Source organism: Cololabis saira, chromosome 18 (genome assembly GCF_033807715.1).
Source record: "Cololabis saira isolate AMF1-May2022 chromosome 18, fColSai1.1, whole genome shotgun sequence".
Lineage (NCBI taxonomy): Eukaryota > Metazoa > Chordata > Actinopteri > Beloniformes > Belonidae > Cololabis > Cololabis saira.
This window is the reverse complement of record NC_084604.1, coordinates 40,776,966-40,795,795: the sequence shown is the minus strand read 5'-3', so window position 1 is coordinate 40,795,795 and position 18,830 is coordinate 40,776,966.

The window sequence follows — 18,830 nt, the reverse complement described above, 5'->3', positions numbered from 1 at the left end:
ACTGCAACATCGCTCGTGCAGTATGCGAGGAAAGCGCGTCGTACCGTCGGTAACCGGTTGGGGGCAGTATGCAGAGCCACAGTTAGGAAAGTAATAAGATAATTGGTAGTAGTGTAATAAACCAGCTGGTGGAATAAAGATAAATGAGAATGAGAAACAGCGGCAATATTTCTGCATTTCCTCCGTTTGGTTTGACGCCTTGTTACATGGGATTGTCCCGCTGATTCAGCTCAGAACCAGACGGACCGCAGCAGAGAGCTGGCTGTCATCCTGCACTACCTGACGGGGACGAGCCGTCCAGCTGCAGCAGCCAGGTGGAGCAGCACGAGCATGTTGTCAGGAGATTAATTTACCGAAATATCTGGAGCAAAGTTGGTGTCGGTCGAGCGATGACTGAAGAACCTCTGTATCCAGCTCACACCGGTGGACAAAACCCCCCACCAGCAGCATCACCGCTGCATCTTCCCACGAGCACGGACATAATGAGCACGACTCTATCTGCACCAGGACTGTGTCGATCTGTTTTGACACGTTTGTCACTGTGCAGCTGCAATGTCACATCATAAATGTGAGGACAACAGCTGCCCATCCTGTCTTTCAAAACAGTCCTCAAGTTTCCAACCTCCGTGTCAAGTCGGCTGGTGCTTGGACCGGGAGCAGTGCCACTCGCGGGCAGAGCCAGAACAGCAGGCCACGTAGATGTTCAGTGTCTTTTGGAGAACGTGCCTGTTGATGCGTCAAACGAACGCAGGATACGCGTGGCAGCCATATTATTATATATTATAATAGGGATGCTGCGATCCGATCCGCGGATCGAAATTATGCTGCGATCCAGCATGGATCGGATTGCAGTGGAGGGGAAAACTGCGATACTAGCGCTGTGATACTAGCACTCCATTCCAAAAGTCCGCTCTAGCTTTTCCTTCCAGCACTTGCTTCTCACACGCGAGGAAGAAAAGAGAGGGGAGGGAGATCACGTGATAACAACAACCGGGAAAGAGAGAGAGCATAAAATGTCAGCGGTGTGGCAATACTTTAAAGCACAGGTGTCAAACTGAATCCCAGAAGGGCCGGTGTCCTGCATGTTTTAGATGTTTCACTGCTTTAACACACCTGATTCTAATTAATCATCGTCACCAGCTTGTCATCAAAGTCTGGATAGTTCTGTTGATGACACAGTCACTTGTATCATGGTGCAATGAAGCAGGGAAACATCTAAAACCTGCAGGACACCGGCCCTCGAGGACTGGAGTCTGACACCCCTGCTTTAAAGTAAAGAATGAACAAACTAGAGCCCTGCTATAGCGGGACTGGTTTCTTCATCCTGCTCCCGCTGAATTTCTGACCATTACCGCCCGCAACGTGTGTGTTACACTCCCACAGTGTTTATATCCACTCCCGCCCGCTCCCGCAAAATTCTGAAAATTCATGCCCGCATGATAATAGAGATTTATTGATTTTGTGTCTTCTTCTGTCCCGCAAGAGAAATGTCTCAGACAAATCTATCTGATTTAACGTTAAAATGATAACAGCGTACTCCGGCGGCCAGAGGTGTATAATCCAGGTGTGTAATTTTGAAATGGGGTCAGTCTCAAAGCACCATTATGGCTTTATGGCACCTGGATTATACACCTGGATTATACACCTGGATTATACACCTGGATTATACACCTGGATTATACACCTGGATTATACACCTGGATTATACACCTGGATTATACACCTGGATTATACACCTGGATTATACACCTGGATTATACACCTCTGCCGGCGGCGGCTCCCTCAAACAACCAATGTTGTTACAAACATTTGAAAAGCGTGAACAACTCCAACGAAACAGCAAGAAGGGAAAAGCAATTACAGAAAAGATTGCACAGTTTATTGTGTTTGATGACCCGCCCCTGTCAGTAGTGAGTAATGTGGGATTTCGACGCTTAATTCAACACCTCGAACCTCGCTAACGCTAACGCTACCTTATGCCTAGTTCTGTTCTCACCACACAGCAGCACAAGTTGCTACTGGCAGTAGAATTTATCTGACTTTGGAAGTCATGGCTTTTATTGATGGTAACAGATGTCAAACAAAGCCTACTTTTAGTAAATTAGTTTTTAAATTTGCTTGATTTTTTATATTGGCTTTTTCATGTTGAGATGTTATTTATTTTATTTAATGCTACTGCCTATTTTATGTTGAGAAAAATTGAATATCTAATAAATAGCTCAAGTTTTGTCATAATAACCTACTGTTGTGGACTATTCATCTCAGTATGTTATTCTCATTCTGAGTAATGTCGCTTTATCAAGCCTTTTCTATTATTCCACACAAAAATAAGTACTAAAAAAAGTGAGCCTATTGGTCAGAACAGAGTGATAGAAATATGCGTTGGTATCGGATCGCAAGTGAAAAAGTTGGATCACAGCATCCCAATATTATATGATTATAATATATAGAAATAGACTGAGTCTGTGGCACACGAAAGAGGCTCTCAGAAATCCCACTAGAGGTACGACGTTGCTCTTCTGATATTCTTCTGTAAAATGTAGGCAACAGTAGAACTTAAAGTCTGTTATATTTTACCCCCCAGGAGAGCAGACAGCAGAGAGAAAGGGACGCACCTGAGGACGAAGCAATTAACATGTTTTTTTGCAGTAAACACTGATGATCAGCAACATGCTGTCTGTCACCTGCTGTTGTATCAGCAGTGTGTTTTGTGGCGACACTGAACATAATAAATTGCAGTTATTGCACTGTACATCATGCTATCCTTTCCGTATTAACATATTACCATTACTATACCATACGTATTATCATATCTAATGGTTTCAGAGAGAATTGATATTGGATTGTTACAATGTCATTTAGCAGACATAGGTGTTCTAAATGTATGTTGCTTTGGATAAAAGCGTCTGCTAAATGTTTTTTGTCAATGTGGCTCCTGATCAGGACCAGGTTGAGTTCCACCGCCTTAGACCCTGGTGAGTCCAGAATGCTGGTTGCAGTTCCTCCACTGACCATTTTGTGTGATACGTTCATCTATAATCGTAAATTGTAGGCTATCATTACGATAAAATGTGCATTGTGCGGCCAGTGTAGCTAATTCTTACTTTACAACTTTCCTGAACGTTTATTGGCTGGAACAGTTACAGCCAATTTCTCGGCAAGTTTGCTGTGGTGAATGAGATGAACAGTAAACTTTAAAAGAGGACTAAGCATGTACAACGTTTTGAATGTTACCCTGTTTTCCACGTTACCTGGATTATTTTGGGTTATGGGAGAGTCAACTACCGTTGGTGAGTCAGTGTAACCTTCATAAATAATGTCTTTATCAGAATGTTGTGTAGCTTTGACCAGCTGCCTATTTGAATGTTTGTGTTGTTGTCAACTAGACTAGAGTCTATTCTATTATAGAACTAGACTAGAGTCTAGTCTCTGTTCTAGAACTAGACTAGAGTCTATTCTCTGTTCTAGAACTAGACTAGAGTCTATTCTCTGTTCTAGAACTAGACTAGAGTCTATTCTCTGTTATAGAGCTTATAGATTGTGTCATTTTAGACCAGTTATGTTGTTTCTTTTTGTATTTAAGCTGTATCAAAGATGGAACTGAGTCAGTCTGTGACTATCTGAGTTTTCAACACCATGTGATTGACAGCTGTCAGGCCTGTGTGTGTGTGTGTGTGTGTGTGTGTGTGTGTGTGTGTGTGTGTGTGTGTGTGTGTGTGTGTGTGTGTGTGTGTGTGTGTGTGTGTGTGTGTTCTTCTGAACAAGTTTGTGACTTTACTCTGCTTTCTGCAGCATAGGCCTATAGGCTCAATAAAAGTGAGAATAAATGGTGTTTGATGGGTAGGATGAGGTGTTGTTGAACGTTAAAATGACTATCTAAGTACCCATGGAGAATGCTCCGCCCCCTCTGAGACCCGCGCTCCGACACTGATTGGAGGAGTTTCTGATCACGTTCATTTCCTCCTTTTAGGCCTGAACCTGAACTTTGACCGTTAGTCTCCACAGATTTCTGATCTATTCGGACCGGCAGCTCTTTCTTCCCCCACAAACACAATAATGATCTGATACTGAGCTCCTTCTCCGTCTCCGTCTCCGCGGCGGCGCTTCTTCTCCGCACAGCCGCTCCTACATTTCATGTGCGCTTCTATTTCAGCCTTTACGGCAAATGAATGAACGCGGCTCAGAAACAGAAAGATATGAAGTTCTGAGTTTGAGATAATACAGATTTTTATTTTTTCATATACAAATACTTCCACCATGTAATGAAGCTCTTGGTGGTTCAGGAGAAGTAGTCAACGATATGGGGTGTCTAGTCAGGACACGGGAGGCAGGAATAACCTTTAGAAGGTTTATTGCGGCTCTATTGCATAGAACAGATGCACAGGCAACTCCACTCTGTATCAGTGTGTGGTTTGTGGTCATGGACGCACAAAAACTGGGAAACCCACTCAACTAGATGCCTAACTGTAAAGTAAATGTCTCAGTCTGTCTGCTGCTTCTCCTGAAACACAGCAGAGGCGGAGTGAAGAAAGCAGACAAGCCCAGACTTGTTGAGGGCAAAGCTGCACAGGTAGGAGAGAGAGCATATGCAAAGGGAGGGTGGGGTGTAACAGCTTAGCTCGTTGAGCCTTTTTCACACACCGTAATATTTACCCAATCTTACTGTAAAAGAAAAGGATTAAACACTTTTCTTTTAACATCTAAACTTCAAACACCTTACTTTTCTAAAAAGATCAGTCTCCTTTTTTGCTTCAGGTTCTGTTTTGCAGAAACTATAAAAATGAATTATCCTATAATTTCACCAATACCTCACATTTCCCTCTTCACAACTAGAATCACTACAGACACAGTGAATTTTAAACAACTTTACTGTGGAAAAATGTAAATACCTTCACACGGAGCTCCACACCCAGAAACCCGTCCAGGAGGAAGTGAAAGTAAACTTGACTAAAGTATCTGTGACACAACCAGGGTTGCCAGGTCTGACCAGGAAAAGCAGCGACCGAGACTCTGAAAAGCAGCCCGACACAAGCAGCCCAAAACCACAACATAGAACATTAAGAAACAACGATATTAGTTGGAGAATTGACCTGAATGTATTTATTTCTGCTGCTAATGAATGAACTTGACAGTCACATGAAGACCTGTGGTTACTTATAACCTCCAACATGCTTTTAATCACTCTTTCAACTCAAATATCTTCCTCATAACACGACTGAATTAAACTCAATGAATTTATAAAGTTGAAAGTATAAAGTCACTACACTGAAAACAATTAATCTAAGCGCATGTAAATATAACATATTTAAATCTGTGATATTAACAATTAAAAATGAAGTTTGTTGCTTTACATGAATACATCTAGTTTTGAACTTAATCTGCATTTGTTCAAAAAACAAGACATTGAGTTTAAGTCAGTCGTGTTATGAGGAAGATATTTGAGTTGAAAGAGTGATTAAAATCATGTTGGACGTTATAACCACAGGTCTTCATGTTACTGTCAAGTTCATTTATTAGCAGCAGAAACAAATACATTCAGGTCAATTCTCCAACTAATATCGTTGTTTCTTAATGTACTATGTTGTGGTTTTGGGCTGCTTGTGTCGGGCTGGTTTTCAGTCTCGGTCACTGCTTTTCCTCGTCAGACCTGGCAACCCTGGTTGTGACGCAGATACTTTAGTCAAGTTTACCTTCGCTTCCTCCTGGACGGGTTTCTGGGCGTGGAGCTCCGTGTGAAGGTATTTCTATTTTTCTACAGTAAAATTGTTTGAAATTCACTGTGCATGTAGAGATTCTAGTTGTCAAGAGGGAAATGTGAGGCATTGTGTGAAATTTTGGGAGAATTCATTTTTATAGTCAGATTTTTTTCAGCGTTGTCCAATCACCAGATGTTCTGGCTCCATTTTATGGAAGATGGACCCAGTTAAAGATTTAGACCAGAACAGCGTTTTGAACCAGACTGTAAATATGTTTCTTTCTGCTGTAAAGTTGGACATTTGAACACGGAGTTCAGCGGAAGAACTCGCGGTTGCAGCCTCTAGTGGTCAGTGGAGGAACTGCAACCAGCATTCTGGACTCATCAGTCTAAGGCGGTGGAACTCAACCTGGGCCTGATCAGGAGCCACATTGACAAAAAATATTTTTGCAAAAACCACAATGTTACAATGTCATTCAGCAGACGCTTTAATCCAAAGCGACATACATTAAGAACACCTATGTCTATGTCGCCGGGTGGGGGTCGTTGGTCTGGAGGGTGGGGGCCTCCTGGCCAAATGTCCGGTACAGACCGGGCGGCCGGGGATTGCCTGGGTAGCGGTCCTCCGCTGCGGGTGCCCTGGCTGCCTCTTCCCGTGTCGTGGGCCCCCCCGAGGTTTGGGTGGCGAATGGGGGGAGGGGGGAGCCTCGCAGGCAGTGGGTTGCCTCCCTCCTACTTCTCCCCTCTGTGGGGTTGCCGGTGGCCTGGGTTCCGGGCTCTTCCGTGTCGGCCTCTGGTCTCGCTGGTGGCGGGGTTGCTCCCCCCCTCCCCCACTATAGATACACTTCAGGTGGAGCTTTGTTTGGTTTATTACACACACACACACACACACACACACACACACACACACACACACACACACACACACACACACACACACACACACACACACACACACACACACACACACACAAACACATAGACATACTCATTGGCTTGTTCACCTGAATGCTTGCTCTGTAATTTTTGGGGTTAGTTAGCGGTAGCTTACCTCAGATTGTGATTGGATCTCGAGATTTGGGACGGTTGTTGCTCGTGTTTTGGTCAGCTCCGTGTCGGTTTCGTGTTTCGTTTGTTGTTTTTGTTGCAGATTTCCAGTGCTCGACGTGCGCCTCCATGTGTTCGCGCAGGCCAGAACGCAACCAATATGGACACTAATCCCTTAACTGAGGCCATAAGGAGGTCATTCGTGACTCGAACCAGTGCTGTCTCTGTGCTATGATGCATTCTGAACCCTGACTGAAAGACTTCAAACGGATCATTTCTATACAAATAGTCACATAACTGGCTTGAAACTGCCTTTTCCAGAATTTTAGATACAAATGGAAGGTTGGAAATTGGTCTATAATTAGCTAAGGTGTCTGGGTCAAGAGAAGGTTTTTTAAGTAAAGGTTTAATTACTGCCACTTTGAAAACCTGTGGTACATATCCTAAGCTTAGGGATATGTTGATTTGGTCTAGTATTGTCAGCTCAGGGAGGTCTATAGGATCAAAACAGTCTAGAGACAAGTCAGAGCCTAGGGAAGTCGCTAAAGCTGAGGAAACGCCCACAACCGGTTGGTTGATATCTTCTCTAATTTTCGTGATTTTACTGTTGAAAAAGCTCATAAAGTCCTCACTACTGAGAGCTGCAGGAATGCACGGCTCAACAGAGTTGTGACTCTTTGTCAGCCTGGCTACAGTGCTGAACAGAAAACGTGGGTTACTTTTGTTATCCTCTATCAACGTTGAATAATAAGCTGTTCTTGCTTTGCGAATGGCTTTTTTATATACTATTAGAATATCTTTCCATTCATCATAGGAGTCTACAGACTTACAAGGGTACAATTTCCTTTCCATTTTACGCATGTTTTGTTTCAACATGCGGATATCTGAATTATACCAGGGAGTTAAGCTCCTGTGGCTAGAAACCCTCCTTTTCAAAGGAGCAACTTCATCTAAAGCTGAGTGCAACTGATCAGCAGTGTTACTAACAAGAAAATCAACATCAACATCAGAGGTAGAACCCAGGTCACTGGCCTCTATTGCTTCAGTAGAGGCTTCACTATTTTCCACTGTCGTAAGATGAGCAATGGCCTCCTTAAATTTAGCAATAGCTTCATCAGACAAACATCTGCTAAAATAATACCTCCTATTTTGCACTTCAACATCAACAATATTAAATTCAAACGTTACTAAATAGTGGTCGGATAAAAGGGAGTTTACAGGTGACACCAACAGACCATCAGTTTCAACACTGTAGGTGAGAACGAGATCAAGAGTATGATTAAAACAGTGCGTCGGTTTATTCACTTTTTGTGAGATACCCATTGATTCTAGAAGAGAATTGAAAGCTAATTTAAGATTATCGCTTTCAACATCCATATGAATATTAAAATCACCCACTATGATGAATTTATCTGTACTGATCAATAATCCAGAAAGGAAATCTGAAAATTCAGACAAAAACTCTAGATACGCACCAGCAGGGGGCCGGTACACTACCACTAACACAACTGGCGTCCTGATTTCCAGCTCGGAAATTTCAGACTAAGCGTGAGGCTTTCAAATGTATTATAATTGGACTTAGGTTCAATTTTTGTTTGGAGACTGGAGTTATAAATTGCTGCGACTCCTCCGCCTCGGCCCGTGTTTCTAGGAATGTGATGATTAAAGTAGCCGGGCGGAGTCGATTCATTCAAACTAACATACTAACATTCTCACTTTTGTACTTCCTTTTGTATAATTTTTTGTATTTTCTGTATAATTTGTCTGTTAAAATTGTATATAGGTTATACTTATACTTTATTCTTATACTTATTCTTATTTTTATTCAGAACTATCCTTCTTTTATCACTACCTCAAACTGCTGCACCTTAAAATGTTAAAATGTTTATATGTATATAGTAATACCACATTTGTTTATTGTTTATTTGTTTATTGTTTATTTTTTTTTTACTACCAAAGAGCGAAATAACCGAATCAAATTCCTTGTTGGACAATGTTCGAACCTGGCCAATAAAGCTGATTCTGATTCTGATTCTGATTCTGATTCTGATACTCTTCCTCCTGTAACCATGTTTCTGTTAAGCAGAAAATATCACTCCTGCTCTCTGTAATTATATCATTTACTAACAGAGACTTGGAGCTTAACGATCGTATATTTAGTAGTCCGCATCTAATTTTCCGGTCTCTTATTGGTACCAAATGTGCATTGGTTTTAATTTTTACAAGATTATTTTGGTTAACGCCTCCAAAACCCGCACCTGGTGAACTTTTGGAGGGTGGGGAACTGCAACCACTTCTATTTTGCTAGACACCTGGTTAGAGTTTACCAATTACATCATGTAATCCTATAGTTTTAGAGTCGCCAATTACATAATGCAATCCTACAGTTTTATTGGCAGGCGTTGGTCCTCGAGAAGCAGCAGAGAAGTGTGTTAAACTGCAGCTCTGCATCCTGGCCTGGACCCTGCCTTGTCAGGGGGAGGGTCTGATAAAACAGGCCAAATTACTAGAGACAAGAGCAGCACCAACCCGGGTGGGATGAATGCCGTCTCTTCCAATCAGACCGGGCTTTCCCCAGAACGTTTCCCAATTGTCAATAAAGTCCACGTAGTTTTCTGAACATCACCGATACAGCCAGCGACGGAGCGAGAGCATGCGACTAAACACGTTATCGCTGGTCAGATTGGGGAGGGGACCAGAGAAACCTACGGAGTCCGACATGATTTTGGCGTAGTTACACACCGAGACAATATTCAATTTGGTTACTTCCGACTGGCGGGAGTCATTAGCTCCGACATGGATGATAACTTTACCAAATTTATAATACCCTTTGCCAGTAGCTTCAAATTTGCTTAAATGTCGCCCGCTCTGGCCCCCGGGATGCACCTAACTATGGTCGCTGGAGTCGGCTTCACATGCCTGATTATGGAGTCGCCAATCACCAGGGTCGGCTTCTCAACGGGTGTGTCGCTGAGTGGGGAAAATCTGTTAGACACATGAAGCGGGTGGTGGTGTTCCGTGCGCCCTTTAGGACTACACTTCCTCCGAACCGTCACCCAGCGGTCCTGACTGGCCGGCTGCTCGGGAGCTGCAGGGGAGCGGCTAGCAGCTGCTGCTACAGGCCGGTCCGCCGCTAACTTAGCCTGGATAGCTGATGGGTCTATCGGACTATGGTCAAATTGGCGGAACCGGACCTCTAACTGACTGAGACTCGCCTCCAGCCCTGCAAATAAACTACATTTTTAAGCACTTACCATCTTCACTAAAGGAGGCAGAGGAATAGCTAAACATTTCACACACTGAGCAGCAAAGAGGTGAAACGGTGGGAGACGGAGAGGCCATGCTAAGATGTTAACAGAGGCTAATGGACATAAAATGTATCGGTGATTGGTGACAGTGAAAGCTGCGGAAGAGAAAATGAGCGAGTGTTGAAATAAAGACAGTAATGTACCAGATATAGTACTATTTTACCAGAAAACAATCTAAGTTTAGACAAAAAAGTCGGGAGAGATCAGAGCCTGCAAACGCTGTGCAACGGCAGCAGACCGCAACACCAGGAAGTGACGTGATGCGTGACGCAGTACGTTACCCAATCAGCAAGCCAGCAAGAGCTAACCAAGGAGTCGCCAACCAGCCAACCAATGATGGCTGCAATGATGCATTTTTCTTGGACACATGTCAGATTAATCAAAGTTTGAATTAAGTTTCGTTCTTATGAGTATCAGAATCAAGTCAAGTCAGAGAGCTGACTGTGTTTATCGTGACATTCTTTGACACGCAGGAGGTTAAAACTGCTGACTTCCTGGTTGGTCAACTGAACCATTGTCTTTAGACGCATCTGTTTCAAGACCCCCATATACTTAGGGGGGTCGACTGACAGCCGTCTCATTGTCTTTAAAAGTTAGCTAAGGGTTATTTGGACCATCTGATAACACGAGACCCCCATGAAGGTTGGCCTGGTGACTTCTGGTTTGTAAATAACCCAGTGTCTTTAAAAACCATCTGTTCAAACCTCCAACAGAGGGTCCTGTTTTAGTTGACCCCTTGACCCTTTGTGTTTTAAGGATGTCTGTTTGTTTCTTCATACCAAGCCTCTTTAACTGAAAAATCACATGTGTGTGACCATCTGTTTCCTGTTTCTGTCCATTGTCCATCCACTGTCTACCATTGGTTGTCTTAACATAGCCAACGCCTGTCAGTTTTTCAATAAATACCTCCTGCAAAGAAGGACCCAGCAAGCATTTCGTCGAGAGCCACAGAGAGAGAGCCGTGTTGCTCGACAGGGCTCCGACTTTGCTTCACTTCTGCGCAGAAGGCCTTAAAAATCATTTCTACCAGTCTCTGTGTCTTTTCCTAAATTATTAATGTATGTATGTTGATTTAGGAACCCAACACACATCATCAGTGAAAGTACCTGGGATCCCCAGGGGTTTCGGGTCTTTCATCTTCAGACCCGACCGGGGTGATCAATTCCCGGCCCGTGTCCAAGAAGCATCAACAACTGCTGATCCCTCTGGATCCACAGCAATTGTGAGTCTCTCTCTGCCGAGATGGCTCTCCTTTTATGTCCCCTGTTCTGCCCAGGAGACTGTAGGCCTTGCAGAGAGACGTCCCTGCAAAGCCTCTTCCCTCACTTCAGTCGGTAGGCGTCGTGCCGTTTGCGGCACTCCTCCACCCGCTCTGCATATTTCTCCCTCTTTCTCTCACTTGCTTCTTCCATTCTCTCCTCCCAGGGCACTGTTAGCTCCAGCATGACGACTTGCTTGGATGCCTCTGAGACTAGGACGACGTCTGGTCTAAGTCTGGTTTCCTCAATGTTTTCAGGGAGTTTCAGCTGTTTTCCCAGGTCCACCCTTAGCTGCCACTCCTTCGCAGTTTCCAGAATGGCCTATTTGGGCTTTAGGTCGGGGAGGTGGTTGTTCTCCGGCTCTTACAAAGGAGATTTCACTCCTTGATGTTGTAAGCGCTTGCTCTGGTCAATGGCCGTGTTGATGGACTCAGCAATCGCCTTCAGCACACGGTCATGGCGCCAGCGATAGCGGCCATCACCAAGTGCTTTAGGACAGCTGCTGAGAATGGACCATATTAATATCCTGACAACATGCACGTGCTGCTCCACCTGGCTGCTGCAGTTGGACGGCTCGTCCCCGTCAGGTAGCGCAGGATGACAGCCAGCTCTCTGCTGCAGTCCATCTGGTTCGTCAAACGAAACGGAGGAAATGCAGAAATATCGCCGCTGTTTCTCATCATCAATTGCTGCATCGGCAAGACGGACAAGCTCTCCAGTCTCCAGATGGCTCTGGTTGAACGGCCTGACAAACCATTTCCGATCGTGCCGTTTATTTTCCGAGATCACAAGAAAAGCAGTGCAGTGATTTCCTCTTCATCTATGTTGCTGTCTTGTTTATTTATCTTTATTCCATCAGCTGGTTTATTACACTATCCATCCATCCATCCATTATCTTACCCGCTTTATCCCTTGCGGGGTCACGGGGGTCTGCTGGAGCCTATCCCAGCTCATTTTAGGTGAGAGGCAGGGGTTACACCCTGGACAGGTCACCAGTCCATCACCAGTTTATTACACTACTACCAATTATTTTATTACTTTCCTAACTGTGGCTCTGCATACTGCCCCCAATCGGTTACCGCCGGTACGACGCGCTCTACTCGTGTACTGCGTAAGCGACGTTGTAGTTGCTTGTGAACGCAAACGGACGTGAATGCAGGCTCAAACGGCAAGTATATCCACCCCTTAACCCACAAATGTTATTCATGGACTGCAGCGAAAATTAGTGGTAGATGTAAAATACAGCTACAACTAAATCACATCACATATGTCTAACGTGTTTCAGTAATTAAGAGTCAATGATGATCTTTTGTCCTGGAGACAGAATCTAAGAGCAAACGTGTGATTAAATGGAGTGTAGATGTGGGTTGAGGGTGTGATCCATCTGGACCAAGATGGCGCCTCCTATGGTCGCCTCGGTGTTTCGCTCTCTGATTTTTTTCAGCTTTCTGTGTATTTTTTTTGCCTTTTTTGCCTTTCACCGATCCGGACAGTATTAGTGAGATTTTGGTCGGAGCAGCAGCAACTGTATACCGGCTCTTCAGGAGACGCAGACAGGGGAAGAGCGCGGGAGCTCTTGTGCGGCTGAGAGAGAGAGGATTCCGAACCCTGCTGCCCTCCATGCACCTGGGGAATTTCTGCTCCTTTGCAAATAAAATGGATGAACTTCTTCTACTCATCTCAAAGAACCGGGATTTTAGCAGATCTCCCGCCGTTTGCCTCACTGGAACCTGGCTCAGTGATCTCGTCCCGGACATTGCAATACGGCTGCCGGGATTTCAGCTCATCCGAACGGATCGCAGCAAGGAACTCTCAGGAAAGACAAAAGGTGGTGGAATCGGCTTCTATATAAACAAAGGTTGGTGTACGGATGTCACAGTGCTAAAAGACTCTTGCAGTCCTCACTTAGAGACACTTTTTGTAAACTGCAGACCTTTCTATTCACCGCGGGAGTTTTCATCCTTTTGTAGCGCTCCCCTTGGTAATCTTAACAATAAGGGCAGGGCTTTTGGGTTCTTATATTGACTATGTTTAACCCTGATTAACTCAGTTTTAATGTTAGTTTTGAATCTCTCTTTTTTTAGATTACACACATGAACGGACTTAAACTTAACTGTGAATTCAATTTAAACTCCAGTTTTTAATAAAGATTTTACACCCCTAAGGTATCTTTATCTCTGAAATAAACAAACCTCTCTCTTAAGGTAAGTAAGTAAACACACCACAAGAATTTTAAGAAAAATCAATTCTCAATTATTTAATTGAAAACTTCTTAATGGAATGGAAAAATAAAAATATGAAAGTTCTTAGGATTTTAAATCTTCACAATAAATCCCTCTTTTAACAAAAACACTTATTTGTCCCTTTTCCCACAGGAAACACAATAAATGAAATACTCTTTTCTTTCCTTCAAATAAACACAGTAAATAAAATATTCTCTCGTCTTAGAAAAACACTGTAGCAAACTTTAGTAAATGTAAACAAACCTTTTTTTTACCTCAAAAGGAGTAATGCAGAACTTTAAGTTCCCACAACTTAATATAAGTGCAAAATGTGAACCCACAAACCTTATAAACACAAAGCCGGCACTCTTATTAGCTTATTGAAAATAAACCCCGGGGTACCCCTTTAATGTTTTTGTTGCAGGCCTGAATGTAGCTTGGGATCGTGGAAACCATAAACACAGTGGTTGCTTCACCCAGCCGGGCACAGAAAAAATAAAAAGGTACCTTACTGGTCAGGACTGTATCCTCCTGCCCACTGGCTGATGGCTGGAGAACAGGTGATTGCAAGAGAAAATCCAGCCCGATGAAACCAAAGACCCGTCACTGCCCAAGCTGCGGTGCTCACGCCTCGTCTGCAGCTCCACGATCCGTCCCCACAGTCACGGACGAAGCAGTTGGCGGGATGCCAACTAGTCCGGTCCTGTGAGCTTCTAGCTTCTGCTTTAGCCGCTAGCCTCCCGACGTCCTCACCTGCGGAGTAGTTCACTCACACACGTCTGCTCAGCAGTCTCTTTTCGTTCCTGCTTTTCCCTTAAGGCTCCTCGTGTGCCTTCTCCTTGCTTAATCAGTCCTCCTCTGCTCATTGTCCCTCCTGGACAAACACCTGAGAAGTTACGTTCCGGCCAATCCACAATTAACCCCTTAAATGCCATACATCTTGTTTTTACAAATAAATCATAGTTAAAATAAAACATTAAACATATAATATATATATTTAAATTGCTTTTAACCTTTTATACATTTTAATGAATTTAAACCTTTTTAATCTTTTTTATATACTTTGATGAAATGACACAATGAATATCACGTTACATTTTTACCCGGGTTACACTTTGTATTGGCGGCCGTCTACATTCCACCGGACGCGTGTGTGGCTGAAGCCACGCAGCAGCTGGCCGACCAGATAACAGACCTGGAGAAAAAACTCCCGAACTCACTCTTTATTGTTTTTGGGGATTTTAACAGAGCAAACCTCACTCACGAACTCACGAAATTCAGGCAACGTGTCACGTGTCCCACCAGGGAGACGCAGACTCTGGACCATTGTTACACCATCATCAAGACAAATACCGCTCTGTTCCCCGCACAGGTCTAGGACACTCTGACCACTGTCTCCTTCATCTGGTCCCGACCTACAGGCAGAAACTAAAAACCTCTAAGCCTGTGGTTAGGACTGTGAAGAAGTGGACAGAGGAGCCAAAGCTGAAGCTTCAGGCCTGCTTTGACTGCACGGACTGGAGTGTCTTTGAAGCTGCGGCCTCAGATCTGCACAAACTAACAGACACTGTGACATCCTACGTCAGCTTTTGTGAGGACATGTGTGTGCAGAATAAGACCTGAAGTGGTCCACCCACATCAACTCCGTCAGGAAGAAGCTCAGCAGAGGTTGTACTTCCTGCATCAGCTCAGTTTAACCTGCCACAGCAGCTGCTGATCACGTTCTACTCTGCCATCATCCAGTCTGTTCTCTGCACGTCCCTCACTGTCTGGTTTTGATCCACCAGACTAGACTGGACCAGGACCAGGACCAGGACCAGGACCACGTCCATCACTGTCTGGTTTGGATCAGCCACCAAACTGGACAGGCACAGACTGCAACGGACTATCAGGACTGCAGAGAGGATAGTTGGGACTAACCTCCCATCTATCGACGACCTGTACCGGTCCAGGACCAGGACCAGGACCAGGACCAGGAAACGGGCAGGTAGAATCTCTGCTGACCCCTCACACCCGGTACACAGTCTGTTCCATATTCCTAACCCTAACCCTCTGGACGGCGCTACAGAGCTCTGTGCGCCAGAACCTCAAGAAACAGAGACAGTTTTTTCCCGCAAGCGGTTGCTCTGATGAACTCACACAACTAATAGTCTCAGAGTAACCAAACACGCAGTGCAATAAAAATCATTTAGCACCTTCGGTAATAATCATGTCTGCCTCACTCTGCTGCACCTCTTGCTTTTGTATTTCTTTGTATAATTTTTTGTATTTTTTTTATAATTTGTTTTGTAAAATTGTACAATGGTAAAATTGTAAATAGGTTAGTTTATTTTATTTTATTTTATTCAGAGCTGTCCTTTTTTCTTTTCCCTACTTCAAACTGCTGCACCTTAGATGTTTATTCTGTACATATGTCAAAAATACCACATTTGTTTATTTGTTTATTTACTGCGAAAGAGCGGAATTACCAGAGTCAAATTCCTTGTTGGACAATGTTAGAACCTGGCCAATAAAGCAGATTCTGATTCTGATTCTGATTCTGATACTGAGCTGAGCTGCAGCTCCACGACTCCATCTAGTGGTCGGATAGTAGAAGTGCAGCAGCTTCCTCACTGCTGTCGGACATGAAGCTGAAGAGAAGATCAGTCAGAGCTGGTCGTTGTACATCTACCATGACGTGTGTTTCCTCTGCAGATGAAGGTAGAAGGTGTGTGTGAGCTGATGTGAATCCAGCAGCATGGATCAGTGTGAGGACAGAGAGGAGGGAGTCCTTCCCTCCAAAACCTCCCCCAGGGGAAAACCTGAGAGAGAAGAAGAGAGGTGAGATGATCTAACTGTCCATGACTCTTCTGCACGTCAGAGTTCAGCCCTCACGTCACCAAACACCTGTATTACAGGAGACGACATCGTCCTGGACGTGGACGTGGACGTGGACGTGGACGTGGACGTGGACGTGGACGTGGACGTGGACGTGGACGTGGACGTGGACGTGGACCTGGACCTGGACCTGGTCCTGAACCTGGACCTGGTCCCAGCTGTGTGTCCTTGAAGAGTGATGCATCAAAGGAATTCTATTGGGATTTTAAAGATACCCAACGTTCTCCCTCAGTGAGGTGAGTTTTACATAAATGTTTCTGAAAAATGTAACAGAGACTGAAATGATTTTATCGTAACATGATTATTTTAGTTTTAGAAATATGTGTCTTGATAATTTTCAGTTCATTTTTTATCTATAAAGCATCTATTACAATACAAGTTGTGTCTAGGATCTTTCCAGAGACCAGGGGCCTCATCTATAAAGCTTGCTTGCGCAGAAAAAGCGCCTCAAAGTTGCGGAAGCCGCCATCTACGCAAAGCCTCGGATCTAAAAAGAAAAAACTAACCGAAAAATCTGCTTATCTTTACGGCAACTAGGACCCTCCCGTAAGAATTTACTTAAGACACGGGGAACTGGCGACGCAGGCTGTGAGGTGGTGAAATGAATAATAATGTCATCACATATCACAACATATATCAGACTCATAATAAAATAGTGCTGATAACGGAGCAGGCGGCGGGGGGGGGGAGGGCATGTATATATTAAATACAATTAGTGGAGATACGGTAGAGCAATGTGCAATTTGATTATGCACTTTATATTAACGACGGGTTTTGTGCAATATGTATACTCCATTTTGGTTCCTGTGCAATATAATTTATTTCCTCGCACTAAGCACTTTAAAATATAAACACTTTAACATATATCCACTATACCTGTACTCTACTGTTTAGACTCGTTTACACACTGGTCGTTGGTCTCTTGTTTTTATTCTTTGTACTGAGTTTCGTGTTGTGTTGTGGTATTATGTGTTTCTGTCTTTGTTTTTTCTGATACGTTTATGTTCATGTTACCATCAACCTGCCAGGGGACTACAGATGGAAATTAGCCTGAGGCTATAATCTGGTATATTTACATTTAAATGTTCATTAATATGCACTGTCCCATTTTAAATAAATAAATAAGAAAATAAGGGGTGTGACTGCCGCTCCGAACCCACTACTCCACGCCGAAGAGGAAAAAAGAAAGTGTTCTGATTAAAATAAGGAAAGTTGGACTATATAACAATTGCGTTCATAAGGATAAAGTTTTCAAAAAAATAAAAATTAAAGAAATAGTCCCTTCTCCCCGTGTGTGTCTGCCTGTCGTGCACGGGTACGTGCGCACATGTTGTTTACTTTTAAGCCGGAATTATGGTTCTGCGTCACACCAACGCAGAGCCTACGGCGTAGGGTCCGGCGTAGGTGCGCGTCGCCGCGAACCCTAAGCCGTAGGCTCTGCGTTGGTATAACGCGGAACCATAAATCAGCCTAGAGCAGCTCTGAGGGGAGACGGGAGGGAGGAGGGGGAGCAGGGGCCGCCGGGCCGCCGTCCCGAGTGTCTTGATGATTTGCTGAGCCTACCGTTAGTTTTTAAACTGTAAAAACTGGGGCGGGGGGGACAAATACATGATTTTGAAAAGTGGGGGGGACATGTCCCCCCTGCCCCCAGTGGAAATTGCGTCGTGCGATCGTGGCACTAACGGGCAGCAACGACGTGCTGCCACTCACTCGCTTTATTTTATACTATTTATATACTTTTTCTACTTTTACTGTGACCACCAAATAATCTCGTTTCACTGTCCTCTCTCCAGCTCATCCACAACATCTAGATCTCAGATCTCAGTGAAATTCAGTGGCACGGTGGCTCGACACGTTCATTCATTCTGACGCCAAACAGGCTGCAGGAAGCCACTGCGCATGCTCAGCAGGCTCATTCATATGCAAAAAAATACCATTTATGGCATGAAGTGGGCGTGTAGAGGGCGGGATATGAGGCGGATTCAGCTGCGCAACCTTCCAGCTGGACTGTGATTTATGAAGGGGACATTACGTGCAAGTCTGCGTGCACGCAGTTTTATTGATCCGGATTTTTTTTTGCGCCCGCCATTTCCGGCTTTTGGGTGTACGTGCACTTTTAGTATGAATTCTATGCACTCCATTTTAAATGAGGCCCCAGAGCACCACCTCACGTCACCAAACACCTTTATTACAGGAGACAATCTGGACCTGGACCTGGACCTGGACCTGGACCTGGACCTGGACCTGGACCTGGACCTGAACCTGGACCTGGACTTGGTCCCAGCTGTGTGTCCTTGAAGAGTGATGCATCAAAGGATTTACGTATCTTTTTTAAAGATGCTCCTGGTTTTCCTTCAGAGAGGTGAGTTGTTTGTAAATGTTGTTTCTGAAAAACGTAACTGAGACTGAAACGTTCAATAAA